General features: G+C 49.2%; 1 protein-coding gene across 1 annotated transcript in view; it reads left to right on the top strand.

Moving 5' to 3' along the window:
- Positions 1 to 27,706, top strand: part of LOC144669587 (transcription factor 20-like) — a 58,961-nt gene that overhangs the window by 6,265 nt on the left and 24,990 nt on the right. The window contains exon 2 of the mRNA XM_078532102.1: positions 21,728 to 21,891. The gene's annotated coding sequence lies outside the window, so the exon portion shown is untranslated. The remainder of the gene's footprint in view (positions 1 to 21,727; positions 21,892 to 27,706) is intronic.

Below are 27,706 nucleotides of genomic sequence, written 5' to 3'. Positions count from 1 at the left end.
ACTTGTCACCATGTTTATCAATGACTTGGCTAAAGGAATAGACTTGTACTTCCAAGTTTGCAGGTGACGCTTCAGAAGTGTAGATGAGATGAGGAACTTGCAAAGGGGGAAGTAGATTAAAGTGAGAGGGCCAGACTGAAAAATTGAGTATAGCGTGGGGGTAAAAATGTGAGATTATTCTTTTTGGATCCAAGAAAGATAGATCAGAGGGTCTTTGTGTAAATGGTGTGAAACTGGAAACTGGTGGAAACCATGTGCACATATCACCAAAGGTCTCTGAAAACATTTGAAAAGGCCTGTGGAAGCTGATCTCCAGGAATACAGAGGGGTGAAAGTTATTGCCTAGCTGCACAGAGTTTTGGTCAGACCCTCTCTGGAGTAACTGGGGTCAGTAGTGGGCGCCGAGCTCAGGAAGGATATATTGGTTTTGGGGTGGGTACAGCACAAATATACCAGATTGATACCAAAACTCAAAAGGTTAGATTACGAGGACAGATTGCATAAACTTGGCTTGTTGTCCCTTGAGTTTATGAAGATTCAGGGATGAACTGATTGAGGTACTTAAAATTTTAAAGATGTGATAGGCTAGATACAGAGAAGCAATTTCCTTTGCTGGGAGAGTCCAAAACAATTCTGGGTACCGCACTGTTGGAAAGATGTGAAAGTATTGGAGAGGGTGCAGGAAAGTTTCACTAGAATGGTTCCAGGATGAGGAACTTCAGTTACATGGCTAGATTGGAGAAGGTGGGTGTTATATATTGTTGTATTATCTGTAAAGAGCTAAGAAATAATTATGTAAGTGTTCCAGGGGGCCACATTTCATGGCTGCCCTAGTGACTCATCTGATGTGTAACAGAATCAGTTCAAACCAGATCTTCTATTGTACAAGGCAGCGTGGCAAGTTAAAGATAGAATTCTGACCTTTCCAAGCTTAGAATGTGACTATTACCAACATCGGGGATGCGGAAGATAACAAGAACGCATAGCACTGGGGTTGTTCTCCTTAGAGGAGGGAAGGTTGAGAAGAGAATGAGGGATCTGGACAGAGCAGATAGAGAGAAACTGTTTCCATTAGTGGGAGGGTCGAGGTAAAGAGGACACTGATGTAAGGTCTTTGGTTCTTTTGTCAACAAAAGGGGGAAAAAAATTTTAATCCACAAGTGGTTAGGATGTGGAATGCATGGCCCGAGAGTGTGGTGGAGGTAGCTTCAATCGTGGCTTTCAAAAAAGAATTGGACAGTCACCTGAAGAGGGATTTGCAGGACCCCAAAGGAAAGGACGAGTGAGTGGGACCAGCTAATTTGCTCTTGCAAAGAACCAGCACAAGCTCATCGGGCTGAATGGCCTGCGTTCTGTGCTTTCCACCATTCAATGACTTGATATTCGAATAAAATCAGGAGGGAAATCGGGAAGCGCCCTCTCAAAGAATAACAGCCATCTGGAATTCCTAGTTAATTTGGAGGTTTCGGGTTGAGACCAATAGATTGTCCTTGGATGAGAGCATCAAAGGATGTGGAGCATAGAGGGTAAATTAAGTTAAAATAGAGATCAGCCGGGATCTAAGGCAGAATCGGCTCGAGCGGCTGAGTGGCCTCCTGTTTTATGATGTCGATGCCAGTCCGCCGCAGTCTGTTTAGTTTTGCATCTTCTCATTCTTGAAGCAGTGAAAGGATTTTCGAGCTGAATTAAAGCTCTGACACTCCTCCCCTGGCAGCCTCCACCTCAATGCCAACAGATGAAAAGGTGTGGAGTTAGTTATATACAGTGCCAAGGGCTCTATGGGCTCCCACAATCCATATGATTGTGGTGGGGTTGGGGGGGAACACCATGCCTACTGGGCATGAGTATCCCACTGGATATCAGCCTGACATTCCGAGCTGGAGCTCTGGTACTTGCCGAGACTGGTTCAAATCCAGCACCTTTTACCAGGGTTGGAATGCTGCCACTGCCTTTGCCCGCGATACACATTACCCCCAGTGCCACTGTGTATTAGTGCCTGGGCCTTATCCCATTTTCCCTACAAATTACTTGCACCATTACAGTTACAGGCAGGTGAAGGCCTCCAGTAACCAATTCCCAGTGTTCCCCTCAGCCCCAGCTCTCTTGTTCTACCTGTGCCAGTTTCACAAACTTCCCAAAAATCCTCCTGCATTGTGTCTCAGGGAGATATCTGTAAACTGACTGGTGTCTCTCAGACCCCCCGCTCTCTCAGGGAGATATCTGTACTCAACTGGTGTCTCTCAGACCCCCCGCTCTCTCTGGGAGATATCTGTACTCAACTGGTGTCTCTCAGACCCCCCGCTCTCTCTGGGAGATATCTGTACTCAACTGGTGTCTCTCAGACCCTCTGTCTCTCTCAGGGAGATATCTGTACACTGACTGGTGTCTCTCAGTCCCCTGTCTCTCTCAGGGAGATATCTGTACACTGACTGGTGTGTCTCAGTCCCCTGTCTCTCTCAGGGAGATATCTGTACACTGACTGGTGTCTCTCAGTCCCCTGTCTCTCTCAGGGAGATATCTGTACACTGACTGGTGTCTCTCAGTCCCCTGTCTCTCTCAGGGAGATATCTGTACACTGACTGGTGTCTCTCAGTCCCCTCTCTCTCAGGGAGTTATCTGTACACTGACTGGTGTCTCTCAGTCCCCTCTCTCTCTGTCTCAGGGAGTTATCTGTACACTGACTGGTGTCTCTCAGTCCCCTGTCTCTCTCAGGGAGTTATCTGTACACTGACTGGCGTCTCTCAGTCCCCTCTTCCTTAGTATCAGTTTCCTGGAATCTGCCTCGGTCCCTCTCTATACACCGATTGATTTTTGTGCATTTTCTGGGGGGGTGTCTGTTCTCTGCTCAGTCCCCAATCCTTATTCAGCTCACTGTCCTCTGTTATGATGTTAATAAAGACTCTAGTTTTCTAATTACCATTATCAGAGTCTCAGGATACAAATTTCTGCTTAGTAAAGTTCAGTGCAGTAAAGGAAAGTCCCACATTCCTTCAGTTTGTATCTGAGCCTGGATGGCCGTGAACAAGCTGACTCCTTCTAATGACTTGGAATTGAAATGTGCTTCACTGTCATAGAATTCGCTGACACTGGGAAACTCAAGGCTGAGGGTATCACTCAGTCCCTGTATAACACTGGGGTATAGTACTGGTGGGGACAGGTCTGTCCCTGTATAACACTGGGTTACAGTACTGGTGGGGACAGGTCTGTGACTGTATAACACTGGGATATGGTAGTGGTGGGGACAGGTCTGTGACTGTATAACACTGGCGTACAGGTCATTGTATAACACTGCGGTACAGTGCTGGAGGGTAGAGGTCAGTATAACACTGGGGCACAGTACTGAAGAGAGTAGGTCACTGTTTAACACTAAGGTCAGGTCTGTCACTGTGTAACACTGGGGTACAGCACTGGAGAGTACAGGTCACTGTATAACTGGTACAGCACTGGTGGGGATAGATCTGTGATTGTATAACACTGGGGTGCAAGTCACTGTGTAATACTGGGGTACAGTGCTGGAAGGTACAGGTCACTGTATAACACTGGGGTACAGTGCTGGAAGGTACAGGTCACTGTATAACACTGGGGTACAGTGCTGGAGGGTCCAGGTCACTGTATAACACTGGGGTACAGTGCTGGAGGGTCCAGGTCTCCGTATAACACTGGGGTACAGTGCTGGAGGGTCCAGGTTACTGTATAACACTGGGGTACAGTGCTGCAGGGTCCAGGTCACTGTATAACACTGGGTACAGTGCTGGAGGGTCCAGGTCACTGTATAACACTGGGGTACAGTGCTGGAGGGTCCAGGTCACTGTATAACACTGGGGTGCAGTGCTGGAGGGTCCAGGTCACTGTATAACTGGTACAGCACTGGTGGGGACAGGTCTGTGACTGTATAATATTGGGGTGCAAGTCACTGTACAACACTGTGGTACAGTGCTTGAGGGTGCAGGTCCCTGTATAACATTGGGGTACAGTGCTTGAGGGTACGGGTCACTGTATAACACTGGGGTACAGTGCTTGAGGGTGCAGGTCCCTGTATAACACGTGGGTACAGTGCTGGAGGGTACACATCACTGTATAACACGTGGGTACAGTGATGGAGGGTACAGGTCACTGTATAACACTGGGATACAGTGCTGGAGGGTACAGGTCACTGTATAACACTGGGGTATAGTGCTGGAGGGTGCAGGTCCCTGTATAACATTGGGGTACAGTGCTTGAGGGTACGGGTCACTATATAACACTGGGGTACAGTGCTTGAGGGTGCAGGTCCCTGTATAATATTGGGGTACAGTGCTGGAGGGTACAGATCACTGTATAACACATGGGTACAGTGCTGGAGGGTACAGGTCACTGTATAACACTGGGATACAGTGCTGGAGGGTACAGGTCACTGTATAACACTGGGGTATAGTGCTGGAAGGGACAGGTCTGTGACTGCCTAACACTGGGGTGAAAGTCACTGTATAACACTGGGATATAGTGCTGGAGGGTACAGGTCACTGTATAACACTGGGGTACAATGCTGGAGGGTACAGGTCACTGTATAACACTGGGGTACAGTGCTGGAGGGTACAGGTCACTGTATAACACTGGGGTACAGTGCTGGAAGGTGCAGGTCACTATAACACTGGGGTGAAAGTCACTGTATAACACGGGTACAGTGCTGGAGGGTATAGGTCACTGTATAACACTGGGATACAGTGCTGGAGGGTACAGGTCACTGTATAACACTAGGATACAGTGCTGGAGGGTACAGGTCACTGTTTAACACTGGGATACAGTGCTGGAGGGTACAGGTCACTGTATAACACTGGGATACAGTGCTGGAGGGTACAGGTCACTGTATAACACTGGGATACATTGCTGGAGGGTACAGGTCACTGTATAACGCTGGGATACAGTACTGGAGGGTACAGGTCACTGTATAACACTGTTTAGGGCTTCCTGTAGCTCTATTTGTACTGGAATATAGTCAAGCTTGTTAATGTCCAATCGGAACTTCTCAAGACGTTATCTGTAATATGGTGGCACTCTGAAAAGCTGAATACTTTGCCTCGCTCAACCCAGGCCTTGAAGACCGGTAGGTTTTCCAGTAGGTTGCCAAGCTTGTCCAAAGCCTTCTAGATTCAGGAAGTGTGTTTTTGGAATGACAAATTCGAACAATGTTTAAGAAGGGAGGGAGAAACCAGTTTAACATCAGTTATGGGGAAGTTACAGAAATCTAACGTCAGGCACAGAGGAACTGAGCAGTTGAACAAGTATGAGCTAAGCAAGGAGAGTTCGCACAGATTGTGAAAGCCAAACTAATTTCTGTTGAATCCACTTGGGTTTTGATCAGGAGCTCATAGAATATTGCATGGAGAGGAATGTCTCCAAATGTTCTCCGTATGGATTTCTAGAAGGCATTTGCTATGGTTCTGCACAGGAGGTTGGGATATGAGTAAAGGAACATGGAATTAATTGCAGGTAACCCCATGACATGGCCTGTACTGTGATTGGTCGGGAGGCAGGAGGCTGAGTAGCAATGAAGGAAATTGTATTCTGGGATGTTACCAGTGATGTCTCCCAGAAATCTGTTCTGGGGCCTCAGTGAGTCGATGAAGGCCCGGACCATTGGCAGATCCAAGTTCGCATTTTACCCCAAGTTGGGAGGCACAGGAAGCAGTTAAACAGGGTCGGGAGGCTCCCAAGAGACATTGAGGGAGTGGGCAAAACTGTGGCAGACGGAGTTCAGTGTGGGGGAGTGTGAGGTCATCCACTTTAGACCCAAGAACGATGGATTATCATCTAATTGTTGGGGGGGAAGAGACTGGGAACTGCGGAGAAGCAGGGAGATTTGGGGTCCAAGGTCAGAAATCTCTAAAAAAAAAAGCCTGTAGGTCGGGACAAAAAGCAATGTAAGAGGCTCCCAGAATGTTGGCCTGTATCTCGGTCCGGAGGGGAGAAAATGATGCTTCAGTTGTATAAAGCTCTAGTTAAACCCCATCTGGAACTAGGCTTGATCCATTTTGGGCACCGCACCAGGAAAAAGAGATAATTGGCTCTGCGGGGTGGTGGGGGGGGTCCCAGCACAGTTTGACGAGAACGATGAGGGTTAAAATATAAGGACGGGTTGGCGCAGAGAGAGTTTGAATTCCTCGAAGATTAATGGGCGATCCAATCAAAGTATTTAACGATGTAAAGGTTTGATTCGGTAGATGAAACGATTTGCTCCGGTGAGGGAACCCTGAATGGGAGGGCGCAATTTAAAAATGAGAACTAGACTGTTCCAAAGTGAAATAGGGAAGTGCTTCAGTCAAAGGTTAGCAGGAATTAGAAAAAGGATATAGAGGAACAAGGGGAGTGGGGGGAATGCAGAGAAGATTTACAAGGGTGACACCAGAAATGGGTGGGTATAAATATCGGGAAAGGATCGGTTCCATTCTCGCTCGAAAGACGGGGGGCTGAGGGGGGTGACCTAATTGAGGTCTTTAAAATGATGAAAGGTTTTGATAGAGTGGATACAGGGAGAATGTTTCCTCTTGTGGGGAAGAACGTAACTAGAGGCCGTCGCCAAGGAATCCAATCGAGAATTCAGAAGAATATTCTTTGCCCAAAGAATGGCGAGAGTGTGGAACTCCCTACCACAGGCAGTGGAGCATAAACACCAGCATGGATTGGTTGGGCTGAATGGCCTGTTTCTGTGCTGTATATCCTATGTAATCTGATGTAAAATGTGGGAAACTCTCCCTGGAAAGGGTGTGGAGCATGGGACTCAGTTGGAGCTTTCTGGACTAAGATTGAAAGATTTCTGGTGGGCACAGGTATCCAAGGATATTGGGACAAAGGCAGGAGGGTGGGGTTTACACCCCCTCCTATCAGCCTGCGTAATGTCCTGTTTCCCCTTCATATGTCCCTGCTCCCCTCTTACTCCGGGTTCCCGCTACACTCTGCACTGTCTTCTCCCTCAGCAACTCCCCATCTCCTGCTTGATATCTCTCGGTACACTCGCTCACTTATGGTCGGATTGCCAACTCTCCGGGATTGGCCCGGAGGTCTCCAGGAGTTGAAGATCAATCTCCAGGACACTGCTGTGTGCAACCCTGGAGAAAAATCATGGGGATATTAAAAAAGATTCGTCATTGCTTTGAACATTTCTCCTTACCGGATATAAAAAATATTGAGTTTGGGGTGGAGGGAAGGCTGTTTGGATGTCATTCAAGCCTCATCCGATTGGGTAATGAGTCTTTTTGCTTTCCGATTGGTGTAGGAAGTCAGTGCGTCACAAGGATGGATGTGTTGGCCGACTAATGACTGGAGTGTCGGGGCAAGTCACGTGATGGAATCTCTTAATCACAGCTGGCAAACCTAACCCAGGATCCTCTCTGATTTGAGAGGGTGGGTCAGATCTTGACCTAGGCTTTAAATTAACAGATTTATTATCCAACAAGAGCAGATGACTCTTAACAGAAACACACTGGGCGTTATAGTGGTCAGACTGCTAGTTCTTGTGTGGTTAAAGAATAGTTTGCAAACAGTCGTGTAAACCTGCATAGAATGGCCAGGCCATTCAGCCCATCAGCCAATCAACCTCCTCCCATCCCTTTTCACCCTCTCAACATACCCTCCTGTTCCTTTCTCAAGCCATGTGTTCACCCAGCTTCCCCTTAAATGCACTAGTTATATATTTCATCTCCACCCCTTGAGGTAGAGCAATCCACATTCTCGCCACTCTCTGGGTGAAGACGTTTCTCCTGAATTCCTGATTGGATTGGTTATCTTGTAAATCGGTTGTAAAACTGCAGCAAGTCATTTTCTTTCGTTGTGGATCCCTGGGAATGGTAGGACAGATACACCGGGCAAGGGCACCTCCCCTCGTCCCGCGTTCCCACCCTTTCCCCTGCAGCCCTGCAAAGCTTTTCTCTTCCGGTTCTTATCCAGGTCTGCTCTGAAAGCCCCAGTCTGCCTCCACCGCGCTCTCGAGCAGTACATTCCACATCCTAACCACGTGCTGCATCAAGATTTTCCTCATGTCACTGTTGGCTCTTCATAAAACTACCTTCAAGCGGTGCCCTCTGGTTCTCAACCCTTCCGCCAATAAGAACAGTCTCTCCCTATCTGCTCTGTCCAGATACCTCCTGCCTTTGAGCGTCTTTTTTTCCCCTCGCCTCTTATGGACGTCATTCAATCTGACCATCTCCCTCCTACGGCGCAGGAAGACTACTCACTGATATGAGCAAGGCGGGTGGATAAATAACCTCTCATCATGATTAAGCATATTCAAGCGGCAAATGTCGGGAATACTCAACGGTCAGGCAGCCGAGAGAGAAAGAAAGAAGAATTATTGCTGAAAAAAGAGACGTGACAAAGTTTTTCATCTTGGACTCATCAGGAAACTTCGAAAATACCAATATAAGGGGGAAACAACAATTTGTACTGAAACTCAAAGCACAATGTTAGATGTGATTCCCCGATTGGACAACATTTGCTAAATAATCCTCAGTGTGCTAAGAGTGACACTGGCGACCAATTTAAGATGGTCGGTTGGGCTCACAGTTTGGTGCATTTGCGTGTACTGGAAGCTACATGTATTAATACACAGGGCCCTGTCCTTTGCAGACAGAGCGTGTACACACACTGCACCTGTTTCAGCTAAACAAAATAAGTGACAGCCATTCACTGACTCATTCCTCCCGGCAATGCCTTGATCACTCAGGGTCAAGCTACCTGGTTTAAACTGCGAACAATGCTTGGCAGTTAACTGTAAGCCACTATCACTGGTGCATCCTCCATAAGCAACGCCTCTATCAATCAGAGTCGTCTTGCCAACCAATCAGCACTGTCTTCTCGTACAGTATAAATTGTTGTTTTTCCCCTTATTCTTGCGAAGAGTCCTGATGGGTGCAAGATGAAAAGCTTAGATGTGTCTCTTTTTTTCCAGCAATACTCAAGTTCTGTGCTACCAAATGACTAAAGAAGGGTTAATGGTTGAAGAGATTTCATTGGGACTGTTAAAAAAAAATTGATTTACCTGAACGGTTTGCTTATGTGTTGCAAAAATAATTCTGTCCTTTTTAAGATGATGTCCTGTGAACTCTTCTCACATTTGAGATGACGGACCGAGGTGGGACAGCAATGCACTGAGTGCAATTTAATAACATGAGGGTGTTGGGGTGGGGGAAATTGTCAATCAAACTGCACCCCACAGGATGTTTGTATTTGGATGGAGTTTGTTTAGTCCCCTCCCTCCGACACGATGAACTGAGAAACCCCAAAACGTCAAAGCGTTAAACGAGGATGTGACCTCCGAGTGAAAATGGCCTCTAGTTCCTTAGGTTTGTGACAGAAGCAGGACCGTGTTTAATACCGGGCCAAAGCGGGTCGTGTTTTGCCACGCCAGCCAGAGCCAATCGCGGGCCGAGAGGGAGCGTTGCGATTGGCCCAGGTGCCCCTGGGAGGGGCTGAATGCATTGACTGAAGTTGGGCAGCTCAGAGAGATGGTTTTTGAGGAGGACGGCACTGACTGGACATGGCAGATTCTGCGATCAGGTTGGTGCTTGGCCAGGGCACGGCTGCGTGTTTAACAGAAGGCGGTTGCCCGTAGCTATAGAACGAAGCCCCAGCATTGACTGACCTCGACAAGGATTCGCTGGACGTGCTGGCTGACCGTTAACTTGGTGTTCCCCACGAACACCACTCAACCCGACTCCATCTTCCCACTGGGGACAAATAGTCCCTTTTAATTGGTCAGGATTCTGACCAGTTGGTAAGATTGTAACTGTCTGTACGACTGAGGGAGTGCTACACTGTCAGAGAGTCGGTAGTGAGGGAGTGCTACACTGTCAGAGAGTCGGTAGTGAGGGAACGCGGCGCTGTCAGAGGGGCAGTGCGGAGGGAGTGCCACACTGTCGGAGGGGCAGTGCGGAGGGAGTGCCATGCTGTCGGAGGGGCAGTGCGGAGGGAGTGCCACACTGTCGGAGGGGCAGTGCGGAGGGAGTGCCACACTGTCGGAGGGGCAGTGCGGAGGGAGTGCTACGCTGTCGGAGGGGCAGTGCGGAGGGAGTGCTACGCTGTCAGAGGGGCAGTGCGGAGGGAGTGCTACGCTGTCGGAGGGGCAGTGCGGAGGGAGTGCTACGCTGTCGGAGGGGCAGTGCGGAGGGAGTGCTACGCTGTCGGAGGGGCAGTGCGGAGGGAGTGCTACGCTGTCGGAGGGGCAGTGCGGAGGGAGTGCTACGCTGTCGGAGGGGCAGTGCGGAGGGAGTGCTACGCTGTCGGAGGGGCAGTGCGGAGGGAGTGCTACGCTGTCGGAGGGGCAGTGCGGAGGGAGTGCTACGCTGTCGGAGGGGCAGTGCGGAGGGAGTGCTACGCTGTCGGAGGGGCAGTGCGGAGGGAGTGCTACGCTGTCGGAGGGGCAGTGCGGAGGGAGTGCTACGCTGTCGGAGGGGCAGTGCGGAGGGAGTGCTACGCTGTCGGAGGGGCAGTGCGGAGGGAGTGCTACGCTGTCGGAGGGGCAGTGCGGAGGGAGTGCTACGCTGTCGGAGGGGCAGTGCGGAGGGAGTGCTACGCTGTCGGAGGGGCAGTGCGGAGGGAGTGCTACGCTGTCGGAGGGGCAGTGCGGAGGGAGTGCTACGCTGTCGGAGGGGCAGTGCGGAGGGAGTGCTACGCTGTCGGAGGGGCAGTGCGGAGGGAGTGCTACGCTGTCGGAGGGGCAGTGCGGAGGGAGTGCTACGCTGTCGGAGGGGCAGTGCGGAGGGAGTGCTACACTGTCGGAGGGGCAGTGCTGAGGGAGTGCAGGGCTGTAGTGAGGGAGCTCCGTGCCGTCGGAGGGGCAGTAGTGAGGGAGCTCCGTGCCGTCGGAGGGGCAGTAGTGAGGGAGCTCCGTGCCGTCGGAGGGGCAGTAGTGAGGGAGCTCCGTGCCGTCGGAGGGGCAGTAGTGAGGGAGCTCTGTACCGTTGGAGGGGCAGTAGTGAGGGAGATCTGTACCGTTGGAGGGGCAGTAGTGAGGGAGCTCTGTACTGTTGGAGGTGTTGTCTTTCGTATTTGTTAAACGAAGGCCTCAGTTTGCTCTGTCGGATGGAGGGAACCTGGAGCGGTATTTGAAGAGTAGCAGGAGAGCGCACTGTCCAGTGTTTCACCCCTCAGGCACCTAGTTCTCAAACTCAGATTCTCTGGCTATTTCCCCTGTTCCTCTTTGAGGTGTTCCTGTGCTTAGCTTAGCTTCTGTGTTTCCTGACAGTGACTAGCTGTCACAAACTCCTCCGACGGCCGCAGAGCTTCACGCTATCCCCCGGGGTCATGAGAGGACCCCGGAGCTGGGTGACCGTTTGCCGGACACGTCACACGATCGGGTGTGGGGTCGGCAGGTTTGTGGGAGGAGCTGCCGGCCTCAATATCTTAGACATCACCTGACGTGTTAGCAAACTCCCCGACCCACCTCACCCCGGCCTACCTTTCCTCCCACTCGATCGACGACACTGACCCCCCCCGACTGAGAAAATGTCACCGCGCTGAGATTGAAATTTTGGGATCTTCCTGCCCCCCCCTTGGGCCTCAGTGCCACAGCTGCTTGCCCGCTGCTGCCACGTGGCAAGGCTGGCGCTTGCCCGCTGTTGGCGTGAGCAGCATGGCGGCCGTGCGGTGGGGACTGGACGCTGCCTGAGTGATAATTGACTCGCTCCAGACTCTGGGCCTCAGAGGAGCTGCTCGAAACACTGAGTCACCAGGTGGAGGGAGGCCAAATAAACCACACCTTAAACTCCCTGCCACAGGAAAGGGCGAGGAGGCTGCTTGCTCACAGACACGATTTAAGCCTGCAGTTACCATGGCAACCGAACTGTGCAGCCACCAAAGGTATTGGCGGGAAAGTCTCTCGTTTCAGCAGCCTGGGGGAACGCTGTTTGTGGATCCCCTGATCGGGTATCTCCTCTTTAATGCTCTGGAGAATCTCCAGGCTTTAAGGTCATCCTCGCCACCCCCCCCCACCCCCACCCTCCTGCACCCGCAGCCACTCGCGCACCTTTCCAGAAACCCATCACCCACCCAGAGACACTCTCACAAAGTCCCTTCTCATGCCCTCCACAGGCTTAACACCCTCCCCCCACCCCCAAAAAAAAAAGATCCAGCAACAACAATGTGCATTTATGTAGTACCGTTGACATAAAACGTCCCAGGATGCTTCACGGGGGCATTGGCAAACCAAGTCTGACATCGAGACACACGAGGAGATATTAGGGCAGATGACTGAATGTTTGTTCGGTCAGGGGTAGGTTTTAAGGGATGTCTTAAAGGAGCAGAGAGAGAGCTGGAGAGATTTAGAGAGGGCATTCCAGAGCTCGGGGCCCTGACCGCTGAAGGCACGGCCGCCAACGGTGGAGTGATTAAAATTGGGGATGCACAAGGGACCAGAACGAGAGGAGCACGGATATCTCGGGAGGATTGTCGGACTGGAGGAGATGACAGATATCGGCAGGGGTGAGGTCACGGAGGGGTTTGAAAACAAGGATGAGAATTTTAAAATGGAGGCGTTGTTGAACTGGGAGCCATTGTAGCTCCGTTGGGCGCTAGGGGAATGGAACTTGCTGCGAATTAAGAAAACGGGCAGCAGAATTTTGGATGACCTCAAGAAGAATGTGGGAGACCGATCAGGAGTGTGTTGGAATAGTCAGGTCTGGAGATAATAAAGGGATGGATGAGGCCTTCAGGGGTTGATGAGCTGAGACAGGTGAAACTCTTTCGAGTTATCAACAGATTGCATGTAACTCTTTCGAGTACATTCACAGTTCTTGGTTTTCCGGGAGTGGGACATGAACCCACACCCTTCTGATTCAAAGGCGAGGGTGCTATGAACTGAGCCACAGCTGACACCTCCCGAGACAGGTGAAGGCGGACGAGGCCACAGAGGTGGAAATAGGCAGCCCTAGGGAAGGTGTTGGACATGTGGTCGGAAGCTCCTTGGGTCAGATGTGACACTCAGGCCGTGAACAGTTTGGGTTCAATCTCAGTTGTCAGGTCGATGGATGGAGTCTAGGAGCTAGGGAATGGAGTTTATGGTGAGGATTGAAGACAGTGGCTTCTGTCTTCCCAATATTTAATTGGAGGAAATTTTTGCTCATCTAGTGGATGTCGGACAAGCAGCCTGATCATTTAGCCTCAGTGGAGAGGTTGGGCGGTGGTGATGAGGTGGATGTCGTTGTAATATCACTTTAAGGGAACACGCGAGTAAGTGAGTCATCAGGATGTGACCAGCAGCTAGTAAGTTGTGTGTCTGGGAATTGTGGCTGTGCTGTCCTTGTGATTAATAGTTTCTGAATCCATAAAGTAGATCTGTCTGTGGAGCCACCTGTACTGTATCTTCAAATAAACCAAACCTATATATAGTTTACCAGTCCTGGTGTGAGACTGGTGAATTTGAGTAAAAAAAACACAGAAACACAACATGGTGGTAGCAGTAGAATTTTGAAGATACGGTATAGAATGGCTCAGAGACAGATCTACTTTGTGGATTCAGCGCCAATTCCTACACACAAACTACTAGCTTGTCACATGCTGCTTATTTTTTTATTTGTTCATGGGATGTGGGCTTCGCTGGCTGGGCCAGCATTTATTGCCCATCCCTAATTGCCTTGAGAAGGTGGTGGTGAGCTGCCTTCTTGAACCGCTGCAGTCCATGTGGTGTAGGTACACCCACAGTGCTGTTAGGGAGGGAGTTCCAGGATTTTTGACCCAGTGACAGTGAAGGAGCGGCCGATATATTTCCATGTCAGGATGGTGTGTGGCTTAGAGGGGAACTTCCAGGTGGTGGTGTTCCCATGTGTCTGCTGCCCTTGTCCTTCCGGATGGTAGTGGTGGTGGCTTTGGAAGGTGCTGTCTAAGGGGGGTTGGTGAGTTCCTGCAGTGCATCTTGTAGATGGTACACACTGCTGCCACTGTGCGTCGGTGGACGCGGGAGTGAATGTTTGTGGATGGGGTGCCAATAAAGCAGGTTGATTTGGCCTGGATGGTGTCGAGCTTTTTGGGTGTTGGAGCTGCACTCATCCAGACAAGTGGGGAGTATTCCATCACACTCCTGACTTGTGCCTTGTAGATATTGGACAGGCTTTGGGGAGTCAGGAGGGTGAGTTACTCGCTGCAGGATTCCCAGCCTCTGAACCTGCTCTTGTAGCCACAGTATTAATGTGGCTAGTCCAGTTCAGTTTCCAGTCGATGGTAAACCCCGGGATGTTGACAGTGGGGGAACTCAGTGATGGTAATGCCGTTGAAAGTCAAGGGTTTGTGCCCTGGTTGCTTGCTCATTTGCATATTCCCTTAAAGTGGTATCACAACAGGCGTGTGAAAATTAGCACTGTGCTTCTGGATGATGTTGCCAAGGGGCAGCGTGTTGATGAGAAATAGGGTGAGGGGGAGGGTGCCAAGGATAGATCCACGGGGGACACCCGAGGTAACAGTGAAAGGACAGGGAGTGAAGCCATTGCAAGTGATTCTCCGGCGCCAATTAGTTAAGAATGGAAGCAGGAGAGGGCAGGCCCTCCCGGCTGAATGACCATGGCGCGATGTTGGGAGACTCGCACACTCAGGTTTGTGTGTCCAAGTCGATTATTTCACCTCCCTCACACTCGCTGCCTTGTGCACTCAAATCTCTCCACGTTCCTAGTCACACTGGTGGGGGTGAACACTGGACTCAGATTTTGGGTGGTGGGGGGAGGGGTGTGGCGACAGAGAGAGAGAGAGAGGGAGAGGGAGGCACAGGTTTTGTAAAGCTGACCAGGATCTTTTGGTGTTTGCAGATGTGCCCGAGTTTCAGAGGTGGAGTGAAAATTCTGCTCTTTATCTCCTTGTTGGCGTTGCTGCTGGAGGAGGGGCGGGATTAGGGAATGGCCTGGGTTTTGTTGCCATAGCGATGTGCTGGTGAGATTTAGTTAGTGGAGTCCTTCGGTTCTCCCGCTCCTTTAAAAAAAAAATATGTTTTAAAAAGCTGTGAGCCAGTCCCCTGAAGCCCTGTTTCTGGGCCCGTTTCCTGACTCATCCAGGCACAGAGACCCTGCCCGTGTCGAGTTTCCTCACAGGAGCTGCTGGATTGTGGATGGGCCCGACTAGCAGCCTAGGCCCAGGCCTGGGCTCGGGCCTAGGAAGGCCTGAGGGACTCAGATGCTGCAGTTGTCTTTTGAATCCACAGGAAACCAGCTGGGACTGCAGGCAAGTTCCTCCTCTGTCTGGTCATATATAGTGCTCCAGGCACTGCTGACGCTGATAGCCTAGGTCACCGTACAGGTTGCTGTGTGAAGACTTTAACCCCCCCCCACCCCCCCACCAAGGTTCTACTTCAAAGCATTTTTTCCAAAAAGCCACAGTTAGAACAGTTAGTGTCAGCTGCTGTGGTAATCTGATCATTTCTGGACAGCCACTGAGCAACACGCAGGAGGACGATCCCTGATCATTTCCCAGAGCTCCACGGGAGGACCATCCCAGATTAAACCCCTGGTCCGGGTTGAGTTCGCCGACCTCGGCTGAGCTTTCAGGCCAGAGGCCCGAGTTGGCGTCAGTGTCAAATGTGGAGAGGCAGCGTCGCCCAGGGTCTGTCCCCTGATCGTTGCCTGGTGGTCCTGGCTATGTGGATAAGGTGTGACAAAATCCAGGGAGACTCCTAACAACGGCCGCGTAAACTCGCCCTTTTTGGGGTGAAACATAGGAACAGAAGGAGGCCCTTCAGCCCCTCGAGCCTGTCCTGCTATTAGATCGTGGCTGCTCTGTATCTTAACTCTTTATTGCTCTGTATCCTTGGATATTCTTACCATCAGAAACCAACTGACCTACGGTCTTGAATGCTTCAATTGTGCCCCATCCCGGCACTCCTGCTATTGGTCCGTCACTTAACTGATAAATAATTAGTCGTTTGGTGTACGGAACTTGAGTATTGTTGGAAAAAGAGACATGCTGTCAAAGTTTTTCATCTTGCACTCATCAGGACAATTTGCAAGGATACCAATTGTAAAGGGAATAATTTATGCTGCATGAGAAGCGGGTGCTGATTGGTTGCCAAGTGGACTCTGATTGATTGATAGAGGCGTTGCTACGGAGAATGCACCAGTTAACTGATGACTGACAGTTAACTGCCAAGCTTTGTTCAATTCAAACCAGGCAGGTTGACTCGGATTGGTCAAGGCATTGCCCTGGGGAGAATGGCTGTCGCCTCTTTAGTTGGAAAAGGCTCAACGTGTGTAAGTGTTCCCCCTGTCTGCAAAGGACAGGGCCCTCTGTGTGAATATATGTCGCTTCTAGCGTGCGTAAGTGAGTCACACTCCGAGCCTAACTGGCAAGGTTAGATTGGTTGTCGGTGTAATTCTTCACACACGCTAAATAATCCCCATCGCAGAATCACACCTAATGCTGGGAATGGTTTCCAGTTTTGCCAACCTAGGCCCCTTGTGAACAGTGGAAGGGAGATGCTGTTTGATACGATCCACTGGTTTTTTGGGACTTGCGGCTTATATACTGAGCATCACACTGGCACTGAAAGCCATACATCATATTATTCATTTGTGTGACGGGCAGATAATAATTGATAAATTTATGCTTTAAAAATGTCCTTTTATGTTCTGATTATTCTCCAGGGATTTACTTATAGAATCATAGAATGGTACAGTGTGGAAGGGGACCGCTCGGCCCATCAAGCCTGTGCAGGCCCCTGTAAAGCGTAGTCCAGTTAGTCCCACTCCCATATCACCCCCTATATCTCTCTGCAATTTTATTTTTCATTCCAGTATTTATCCAATTCCCAGTTGAAAGCTCCCATTGACTCTGATTGTTCTGCCTGGTGAGGCGGCGCATTCCAAACCCTAACCACCTGTTGTATTTATATGAGCAGAAGGTTCTCTCTCATGTCACCTGTTAGTTTGTTTGCCCTTTAACTCTGAGCCCCCTGCTTATCGATCCTTCGGCCTTTGGAAACAATTTTCTTTTTATTTAGTCTTATCTTTTTGTGATTTTGAACACTGCTGTAAATCTCCTCTTTGGTTCAGCTTCTCCAGTCTCTCCACGTGACTGTATCCCCTCACCCTGCCCGAGCAATTGTCCCCGCCCTCGGTGAGGTCAGTGAGTGGGGGGTCCAGGCGTGTCCCCACCCTCGGTGAGGTCAGTGGGAGGTCCAGGCATGTCCCCGCCCTCGGTGAGGTCAGTGGGAGGTCCAGGCATGTCCCCGCCCTCGGTGAGGTCAGTGGGAGGTCCAGGCATGTCCCCGCCCTCGGTGAGGTCAGTGGGAGGTCCAGGCGTGTCCCCGCCCTCGGTGAGGTCAGTGGGAGGTCCAGGCGTGTCCCCACCCTCAGTGAGGTCAGTGGGGGGTGGGAGGGGTGGGGGATCCTGCTGTGTCCCTGCCCTCGGTGAGGTCAGTGGGGAAGATTTGACCAGTTGACAGTGTGGGATAGACTGCAGCAGAACGGTTGAACAGTCCCAGTAACGCCTCCCAAACTAAGCACTAGAGCACAATAGAATCTTCTCACCTTGTCTTCCTACAGGTACAAAGCACCATGTGATGGTCAGTAGAAGGGTTGGTGGTTCAGAAAAGTGGGTGTCGGAATTCAAGGGTTTGTAACAAAGGCAGGGAGAAAGAAGAAATAGGTGTCTTTCCCTGGATAATGCTCCAGTGATTCCCAGTCTGAGATCATGGTTGTGTCGTTTCCATCCATTTCACAACCAACCCCCGCCAAAAAAAGCAGTTTCCAGCACAAGAGCGGAGCCATTCAGTCCATCCCAGCTGTGCTGGCTCTTTGCTCCTCCTCCTTCAGGTACCATGCCCTAAGTGGGTGTTGGTAACCATGGGCTTCCATTGGGTGGTCCATGATTATGCCTGGCAAAGTACTGCAGTATGGCTGACCAGGAAACACTCCCCCTCTTACTGCTTGTCATCAGGTGTATTGGAAGGATTTACAGGCTAATAATCAACCTGTTTGGCCACATTATGAACACCTTTCATGGCTATCAAGTCCTGAGGTGGGACCTGAACCTGGTGTGTCTGACCCAGAGTTAGGAATGCGATCACTGCACAGCAAGACCTTCACTTCAGCTCTTAGCTGCACCAATCCAAAAATAGTCCCACTGCCCAGCTCTCTCTGAACATTCCTCTGCCGCCAATATTTATCCAGTTGCCCTTAATGAAGCCAGTAGCCTGTGTCCCAATTGCTCTGTAGTAAAGCATTCCACTCTCCAACAATGTTTGCCATTATGGGTATATGTGTCTTTGTGTGTCTCCCCCTCTCTCTCCAATTGGTGGTCCCTCATCTCTGACTCCCCACCTTCCCCTATTTACCCATCGAAACAGTTCATAACTTAAACCACCCCAATTCTCATTTTAGCTGGGATTTGCCAGTATTCCAGGGTTGCCCTGCACGCTCCAGGGATTGAACGTTAATCTCCTCGACACTACAGTCAGCAAACCGAGAACATAAATCATTCCAGTATTTTTAAAAAAATGTTTTTAAAAATTTTGTTTGAACATTTTTGCTTATTAGTTGTAAAGTAAATATTGGGGATGGGAAAAAACTGTTTAACTGAGGTAATCCGGGAATGAAGAGGTTGCTTGCTTCGGTAAAGTAGTGGAAAGGGTCATCAACAGTGCTATCAAGAGGCATTTGCTTAGCAATAACCTGTTCACTGACACCCAGTTTGGGTTCCGCCAGGGTCACTCTGCTCCTGTCCTCATTACAGCCTTGGTTCAAACATGGACAAAGGAGCTGAACTCCTGAGGTGAGGTGAGAGTGACTGCCCTTGACATCAAGACCACATTTGACAGAGTGTGGCACCAAGGAGCCCTAGCAAAACTGGAGTCAATGGGAATCGGGGAAAACTCTCCACTGGTTGGACTCATACCTAGCACAAAGAAAGATGGCTGTGGTTGTTGGAGGTCAGTCGTCTCCGTTCCAGGACATCACTGCAGGAGTTCCTCAGGGTAGTGTCCTTGGCCCAACCATCTTCAGCTGCTTCATCAATGACCTTCCTTCCATCATAAGATCAGAAGTGGGGATATTCGCTGATGATTGCACAATGCTCAGCACCATTTGCGACTCCTCAGATACTGAAGCAGCCCATGTCCAAATGCAGCAAGACCTGGACAATATCCAGACCTGAACTGACAAGTGGCAAGTAACATTCGTGCCACACAAGTGCCAGGCAATGTCCATCCCCAACAAGAGAGAATCCAACTATCACCCCTTGATGTTCAATGGCATTACCATCACTGAATCCCCCACTATCCTAGCGGTTACCATTGACCAGAAACTGAGCTGGTCTAGCCATATAAATACTGTGGCTACAAGAGCAGGTCAGAGGCTGGGAATCGTGCAATGAGTAACTCACCTCCTGACTCCCCAAAGCCTGTCCACCATCTACAAGGCACAAGTCAGGAGTGTGATGGAATATTCCCTGCTTCCCTGGATGAGTGCAGCTTCCACAACACTCATGAAACTTGACACTGTCCAGGACAAAGCAGCCCACTTGATTGGCACCACATCCACAAACATTTGCTCCCTCCACCACCAACACACAGTAGCAGCAGTGTGTACCACCTACAAGATGCACTACAGGAATTCACCAAACCTCCTTTGACAGCACCTTCCAAACCCATGACCGCTACCATCTAGAAGGACAAGGGCAGTAGACACATGGGAACACCACCACCTGGAAGTTGCCCTCCAAGTCACTCTCCATCCTGACATGGAAATATATCGCTGTTCCTTCATTGTCACTGGATCAAAATCCTGGAACTCCCTCCCTAACAGCACTGTGGGTGTACCCACACCAGATGGACTGCAGCGGTTCAAGGAGGCAGCTCACCACCACCTTCTCAAGGGCAATTAGGGATGGGCAATAAATGCTGGCCCAGCCAGCGAAGCCCACATCCTGTGAATGAATAAAAAAAACATTGCAGTGAGAGGGTGGCTGTGGATGTGTTGGGTGTCAGTGGTGGGGATGGGGGGCAGGATTTAATCAAATCAGAGTTGGCAACCCTCCTGGCAGCCACTCCTGCCTCAATGGTGGTTGCCCTTGTACCTGAAGTATCTCCCCAGCGAGTGCAATAGGAAGCAAAGCAAGTGCCAAACAGCATCTGGATGGAGGAGGGCAAACGCTCCGAGATGAACGAAGCCTAAACCCAGCCTAGGCCTCGCCCTCCTTACCCATGGAGGGTGCAGTGATGATGGAAGGGGGCTTCCAGGTTTAAAACCCTTTGGCGAATCGTGAATTCTTTCCAGCTTCGCTGGCAGACAGCACCTTGTTCGTGTGAGTGAAAGTGAAACCAGGATTGAAGCAGGTGGGGAAGTTGGGCGATTGAGTGAGTGGGCAAGAATCTCCACAGCCTTAACATGTGAAGCTCAATGACTTTCCTGTTTAAGTATTTTTCACAATGTGGGCATTGCTGTAAGACGAGCGTTCAGTGCCCATTGCCAGCTACCCGCAAGTTTGATACGGCGAGTGCCTTGGTAGATGAGGGCAGTCGAGAATCAACCATGTTGCTATGGGAACGGAGCCACATACAGGACCAGGCTGGGCCAGGAGAGCAGGTTTCCTTCCCTTGAGAGGCCATTACTGAACCTGTTGGATTTGACGACATCCTGACAGCTTCGTGGGCACTTTTACCTTTTCCCGGCTTTTTTTGATTTCCAAGATTTAAAAAAAATTGATTCAACTCCTTGAGCTCTCCTGATGGGATTCAAACTAATGTTCTCGGGATCGACAAGTCCAGGCCTTTGGCTGCACGTTCGGTCGCCTCTTTGGTCAGAAGGCCGTGGCTTCAACTCCCACTTTGTAGCTTTGAACGCAAAATCCAAGCCGACTCCCAGGGCCGGTACTGAGGGTGTGCTGAGGTGTCATGGGGACTGTCTTTCAGATGAAACATTAAACCGAGCTCCTGTCTTCCCTAAAAAAAAACCTAAAGCAATAATTCAAAGAGCCATGGAAGTTCTCCCAAGTGACCTGGCCAACAATTCTCTCTCGAGTAACACAAAGTACAGGTTACCTGGTTATTACGACATTACTGTTTCTGGGAGTTTGCTGTGTGAAAATTGGTGGCTGTGTCTCCGACATTACCAGCACTGCCTGTACTTCAAAATGTATCCCGCTGACTGTGAAGTGCTTTGAGAGATCCTGAGGTGCAGGAGGTGCTATTTAAATGCAAATCGTTTTTTTTTTTGGTTCCGGCCTCTGCATTATCGGGTCCGGTAACGTTACCGCTACCCCTCCTGTACCCTGCTCCAGCCTTGGGCCAGTGTGGCTCACACCAGATTAAACCTGGGTGAGTCAGTGCAGGCAAACAGCAGGCCCCTGCTGCACACACAAGGACTGCACCGTGGCTCCGGTTCCTGCCTTTGGTGTTATCAAATGTTTTCTAGAGGCACTGGGGAAGGAACAGAAAAAAAAATACTCACAAGGGTGAGACCGGAACTGAAGCCAAAGCCGTGGAATTTGTTCCCCCAGCCTCCCCATCCCTCGAACGCTCTCTTAAAGGTGTTGTTTGTACGCTCCCTCTTTGACCCAGCTTTGGTTGATCCCCCTCGAGCCAATAAAACCTTGTGTGGCTCGGTGTCAAAATTTTGTGAGCTAATGCCTCCTGTGGATGTTTCACGGAGTTGAAGGTGCTTCTTAAATGCAAGTTGTTGTTGTTGTTGTTGTTGTAAGAAGCTCCTCTGCTTCTGCCGATCGAGGCGGCTGCTGCGCGGAGTCTGCTTTTTTTGAACTAACCTCCCTTTGTCGTCCCCCGCAGCTGTGGGATATTTCCAAAGGCGCAGGCCAGCGCTCCTAAGAGGAGGCCCGAGGACTTTGTCGAGCAGCCGGTGACGTTCCAGGTCCGTCTGAGGCCCGGCCAGAGCGCGATGGGTATCTCGGGGTGAGCTGGAGGACCACGAGAGCCAGGGACGGAGTTGAATGGTGAGTGCGTGCCCTGTCGGGAGCGCTGGGCGAGCCGAGGACGGATTGCGCTGAGGCGCGGGTGCTGACTTGGGAATTTGGTGGAGGTGGGAAATTCGATGCAGAGGGGGAAGGGGGAAATTCTGCTGTTTGTATCTTTTTTTTTTTCGGGCTCCAGTAGCTGGTAAATGTTCAGAGACGTTATTTAGGTGAGCGGGTAGGTGATTTGTTTGTTGAGTTTTATTATTTTATGCCTCTAAATGCGGGCAGTAGTTTAAGCCAGTATTGGGGAGATGCAAGTATTGCATTAAATTTATAGCTTAGCTAGTTAAACTACTTAATATAACTACAAATAACAGTTCAGTGCTGTTTCTGAACTTGGAAACCAATTAGTTAAATAAAACACAATTATGATAGCAGGGCCAGTGATGTGTTGCAGCTGCAGCATGTGGGAAATGGTGGACACCAGTATGAGTCGCAGCAACCACATCTGCAGCACGTGTCTGCAGCTCGAGGAGCTTTGGCTCCGGGTTGGTGAACTGGAGGCTGAGCTGCAGACGCTGTGATGCAATCTGGGAGGGGGAAAGTTACCTGGACACTTGGTGTCCCTTGGGCCAGGTGCTTACTCCTGATTTGGTCCGTGGTCAGGGACAGAAAGGTGTGACTGCGAGTGAGGCAGGCATGGGGATCCAGAAGGTAGCAATGGAGGAGCTTCTGCCCTTGCGACTGTCCAATGGGTTTGAGGTTCTTGTTGCTTGTTTGGATGAGAGCAGGGACTACAGGATGGATGAGCAAACTGACCACAGCACCTTGGTATAGGTGGCCATTCGAGTGTGGGGAGTAAAAAGGAATGTAGCTGTATTGGACAGTATAGCTAGGGGGATGGATGCTGTTATCTACAGCTGGGAGTGAGAGTCCTGAAGGCTGTGTTTCTTGCCCAGTGCCAGGGTTAAGGACATCTCCTCAAGGCTGGAGAGGAACTCGGAGTTGTGGGGGCGGGAAAGGACCCAGTTGTCGTGATCCATGTGGGTACTGATGACATAGGTAGAACTAAAAAAGAGATTCTGCTGAGGGATCACTAAGGTAATAATCTCCGGATTACTCCCTGAGCCACAAGCAAACTGACGTGGGGTAACTAAGATCAGAGAGTTGAATGCATGACTCAAAGATTGGTGTGGGAGAAATGGGTTCCAATTAATGGGGCACTGGCATCAGTACTGGAGAAAGAGGAAACTGCACCATTGGGACGACCCTCACCTGAGCCACACTTAGACCAGCGTCCTGACAAATCGTATAACCAGGGCTGTATAGAGGGCTTCAAACTAAATAGTGCCAGTGGGGGAGGAGGGGGGGGCGGAAACGTTCACATAGGGGGAGATTTGGAAAGTTAAAGAGAGAACGAGGCAGTAGTGCAGGTTAAAGCAACGCAGGTAACGATAACCAGAGTGTGACAAGAAGAGACAAAGCAGACAAACATGGGAATGCCCCAGTAAATAGGGCCAGAGTAGGGAAAAATGGCTTTAAACTAACAGGAGGAATAGATTTTGGGTGGAGGGAGCTAGAAATCCAAAGATAAAGTTGAGGCAATAGGAAAGTATATCAATGTGGTTAAAGACGAGCAGAGTGGGACAGGAACAGACACTATTGCCATTAAATTTTCTGTACCAGAGAGTAATGTCCATACAGGGAATAGTAATAAAAGAATAAAATTGAAGCCATTTTATCTGAATATGTAGATCGATGAATTAGTGGCACAAATAGAGATAAATTGTTTAGATCAACTCTCCATTACAAGGACCTGGTTGCAAGGTGACCAAGGTTGAGAAATAAATATTTCGGGGGTTCAGAAAATTTCGAAAAGACAGGCAGAGTGGAAAAGGCGGTGGCGCAGCCCTGATAATAAAGGGTGACATAAGGACATTAGCGAGAAAGGATCTTGGTTCAGCAAATCGGGAAGTAGAATCAGTATGGGTGGAGATCGTACTGGTCAGAATGCGCTGCTGGGAGTAATTAATATGCTCCCCTAACAGTAGTTATACCGTTGAACAGAGCATTGAGCAAGAAATTATTGAGCTTATAACAAAGGCAATGTAATAGTTGTGGGGGACTTTAACCTTCATATAGACTGGATCAATCAAATTAGCAAGGGTGGTCTTGAAGATAAATTTGTAGAATGCTTTCGTTATATAGTTTCCTGGAATAAAACATTGTGGAACCACCTAGGGATAAAGCTATTTTAGATCCAGTACTGTGTAATGAAGAAGGCTGATTAGTAAGGTCAGAGTAAAAGATCCACTGAGAAATAATGATCATAATAATTGAATTCCATATTAAGTTTGAAAAAGACATGCTCCAATCACAAACAAGAATCTTAAAGCCAATAACATAGGTATGAGGCTATCTTTGATTGGGAAAATAGACTTGAAAGGTATGGCAGTAAATAAGCAGGGAAACATTTAAAGAAACAATTCAAAATGTTCAACAAACATACATCCCATTGAAAAGCAAAAACTCAGCGAGAAAGATCCATCCCTGTCTTACTAAGGAGATTAGGGATAGTATTAGATTTTTAAAAATGGCTTATAATGTTGCAAGGAATAGTGGTAAATCTGAGGATTGGGAGTGTTTAGAAATCAGGAAAGCACCACCAAAAGGGGAAAAAATAGAATACGAGAGTAAACTCGCCAAGAATATAAAAAATGAATCATAAGAGATTTTACAAGTAATTAAAAAGGAAGAGAGTAGCTAAAGTAAACATTGAGCAGTTAGAAACAGAGACAGGAGAAATTATCATGGGGGAGTGTAGAAATGGCAGAGGCATTGAAGAAATATTTTGTCTGTCTCCACAGTAGAAGACACAAGTTACATACCAGAAATAGAGGATAACCTAGGGGCTAAAAAGAGTGAGGAAATTAAGATAATGAATATCAACAAAGAAAAAGCAACAGAGAAAAGGCCTAAAATTCAACAAATCCCCAGGACCAGATGACCTACATCCTTGGGTTCTAAAAGAGACAGCTGCTGAGATAGTGGATGCACTAGCTACGATCTTCCAAAATTCGCTAGATTCTGGAATGTTCCCAGCAGAATGGAAGTTTGCAAACATAACACTACTATTCAAGTAAGGAGGCAGAGAGAAAACAGGGAACTACAGGCCAGTTAGCCTGACATAGTTCGTTGGGCTGTAATCTATTATTAAGGACAGTTTAAGGCACTTAGAAAAATGTAGTATGATTAGAACAAGTTGACATGGTTTTGCAAAAGTCTTGTTTGACAAATTTAGTAACGTTTTTGAGGATGTAAGTAGTAGAGTAGATAAAGGGGAACCAGTAGATGTAGCATACCTGGATTTCCCAAAGGCATTCAATAAGGTGCCACGCAAAAGGTTAATACACAAGGTAAGGCCTGCTGGAGTTGGGAGTGATATATTAGCATGGATTGAGGATTGATTAATGGCCAGGAAGTGGAGAGTGGGGATAAATGTGGCATTTTCAAGTTGGCCGGCTGTGACTAGTGGAGTGCCGCGAAGTTCAATGCTGGGACCTTAGCTATTAACAGTCTAGATTAATGACTATAGACAAAGAGACAGAGAGTAATGTATCAATGTTAACTGACGATACAAAGCTAGGTGGGAATCCAAGCTGCGATAAGGACACAGATTACAGAAAGATACGGACAGGTTAAGTGAGTGGGCAACAAGGTGGCAGATGGAGCATAATGTGGGAAAGCGTGAGGTTCATCACTTTGGTCACAAGGATAGAAAAGTAGAATATTTTTGAAAAGGCGTGTAGCTTGTAAATGTTGAGGTCCAGAGAGACTTGGGTTGACTCATGCAGGGAGAACAAAAAGTTAGCGTGTAAGTACAGCAAGCAATTAGGAAAGCAAATGGCCTTTAATGCAAGAGATTGGAGTACAAGAATAAAGAAATCTTGCTACAGTTGTACAGGGCTTTGTGAGACCACATGTGGAATACTGTGCAGCTTTGGTCTCCGTGTTTCAGGAAGGATGTACTTGCACTGGAGGCGGTACAGTGAAGTTTCACTAGATTGGTCCCTGAGGATGAGAGGCTGAGTAAATTGGGTCTATATTCTCTGGAAGTTCAGAATGAGCGCTGGTCACATTGAAACATTCAAGTTTATGAAGGGAAACCAAAACACAAAAAAACGAAACAGAACCTTATTTTATGGTTCTGAAGGGGTTTGACCAGGGTAGATACTGAGGTTGTTTCCCCTGATGGGGGATCTAGAACATGGGGCCACAGGGTAAGGGGTGTAATGCTGCTGGGGCGCTCTGAAGCACTGCTCCAGTACCTCCCAACCAGAGCCGGGAGGGGTGGGGTGCAGACAGATCCAAACCTCAGGGGCCCGGGGGCCCAGGTTTGGTGTTTTAATCGGAGTACTCACCATCCACGCTGAGCTGCCAGAGTTTAGGACCTGACAGACTGACTTAAAAATACACCGAACTTTCAGGCTGAGTTGAGATTTTTTTTTGAAGGTGTTCGGTCAGGCTGATTTCTCTCATCGCTGTGCTAGTGCTGGGAGGCTGGCGGGGAGGGGCAGGTGGAGAGGTTGAAGGGAGGCGGGGGAGGGGGAGAGGTTGTGGGGGGTGTAATGGGAGGGGCTAGGGGGAGGTTGCGAGCAGGGGTGTGGGGGAGATGTTGGGGGGGTGGGGGATGGGTATGGGGGGGGGGAGTCATAGTCATAGAAGTTACAGCACAGAAAAAGGCCCTTCGGCCCAGCGAGTCTGCGCCAGTCAAACAAGTACCTAACTGTTCTAATCCCATTTTCCAGCACTAGGCCCATAGCCTTGTAGGCCATGGCATCACAAGTGCACATCCAAACACTTCTTAAATGTTATGAAGGTTCCTGACTCTACCACCCTTTCAGGGAGGTTGGGGGGGGTAGTTGGGGGTGGATGGGTGGGGCAGTAAGGACACTAATAATTTTCACTTAAAAAGCATAGTTTTACTGACTTTTGGGACTGGCGATTAATGCATAAGAAAGCAATGTAATAGTGGACTTAGAAATGATAGGGCCAACGCGTTTCCTTTGAGCTCCGGCACCCCAAAACGTGGCAGTGGATCCCCTGGGGGCCAGCCATTTAGGAAATGAGATGAGGAGAAATGTCTTCACTTCGAGGGTTGTGAACCTTGGGAACACTCTGCCTGAGAGGACAGCGGATGCTCCATCATCGAATACGTTTTAAGGCCCACCTTCGGCCTCTCAAGAAATGAAGGGATGTGGGGAGCTGGTGGGAAAGTTAGAATTGAAGGCAAAAATCAGCAGTGACAGGCTTGACAGGCCTTCCCTTGCTCCTAGTTCTAGTGTGCTCGCAAAAATAGACCAGGTGGCCTTTGCATCCAGGCCGATCTGCCCTGTGGGAGAGTGGCCCTGTCCAATCCCCGGACTAACCTTAGGGAGGCGTTTGACTTTGAACTCCATGTCGGGCTGCCTGTTATCTGGCCAGAGTAAACCAGTTAGTCCAGTTCTTGGCAAATTGAGCAGAATAAACAAAAAACTTTTTGGAGTGACTTAGCGAGAGGGCGGGTGGGGGAAGAAAATGGAGTCAGGAGTCAGAGCAGAGAGAGCGTTCAGTCAAGGTTATTGATAAACCTCAGAAAGGGAGATCTACCTTTGTGGATAAAAGCAAAATACTGCAAATGCTGGAAATCTAGAACTAAACTAAATCTACAAATCTTTTTGTTCAACCTTTGTGGATCTGTCCCCATTGACCGGGAGTCAATGTGTTACGAAAAGCAGGTATTGGAAACCTGGGAGTGACATTGGAGAGATTGGGGAAAAACCGGGATTGTTCTCCTCGGAGCAGAGACGGTTAA

This window comes from Cetorhinus maximus, chromosome 29 (genome assembly GCF_964194155.1).
Source record: "Cetorhinus maximus chromosome 29, sCetMax3.hap1.1, whole genome shotgun sequence".
NCBI lineage: Eukaryota > Metazoa > Chordata > Chondrichthyes > Lamniformes > Cetorhinidae > Cetorhinus > Cetorhinus maximus.
This window is presented reverse-complemented; position numbering and strand designations above follow the sequence as displayed.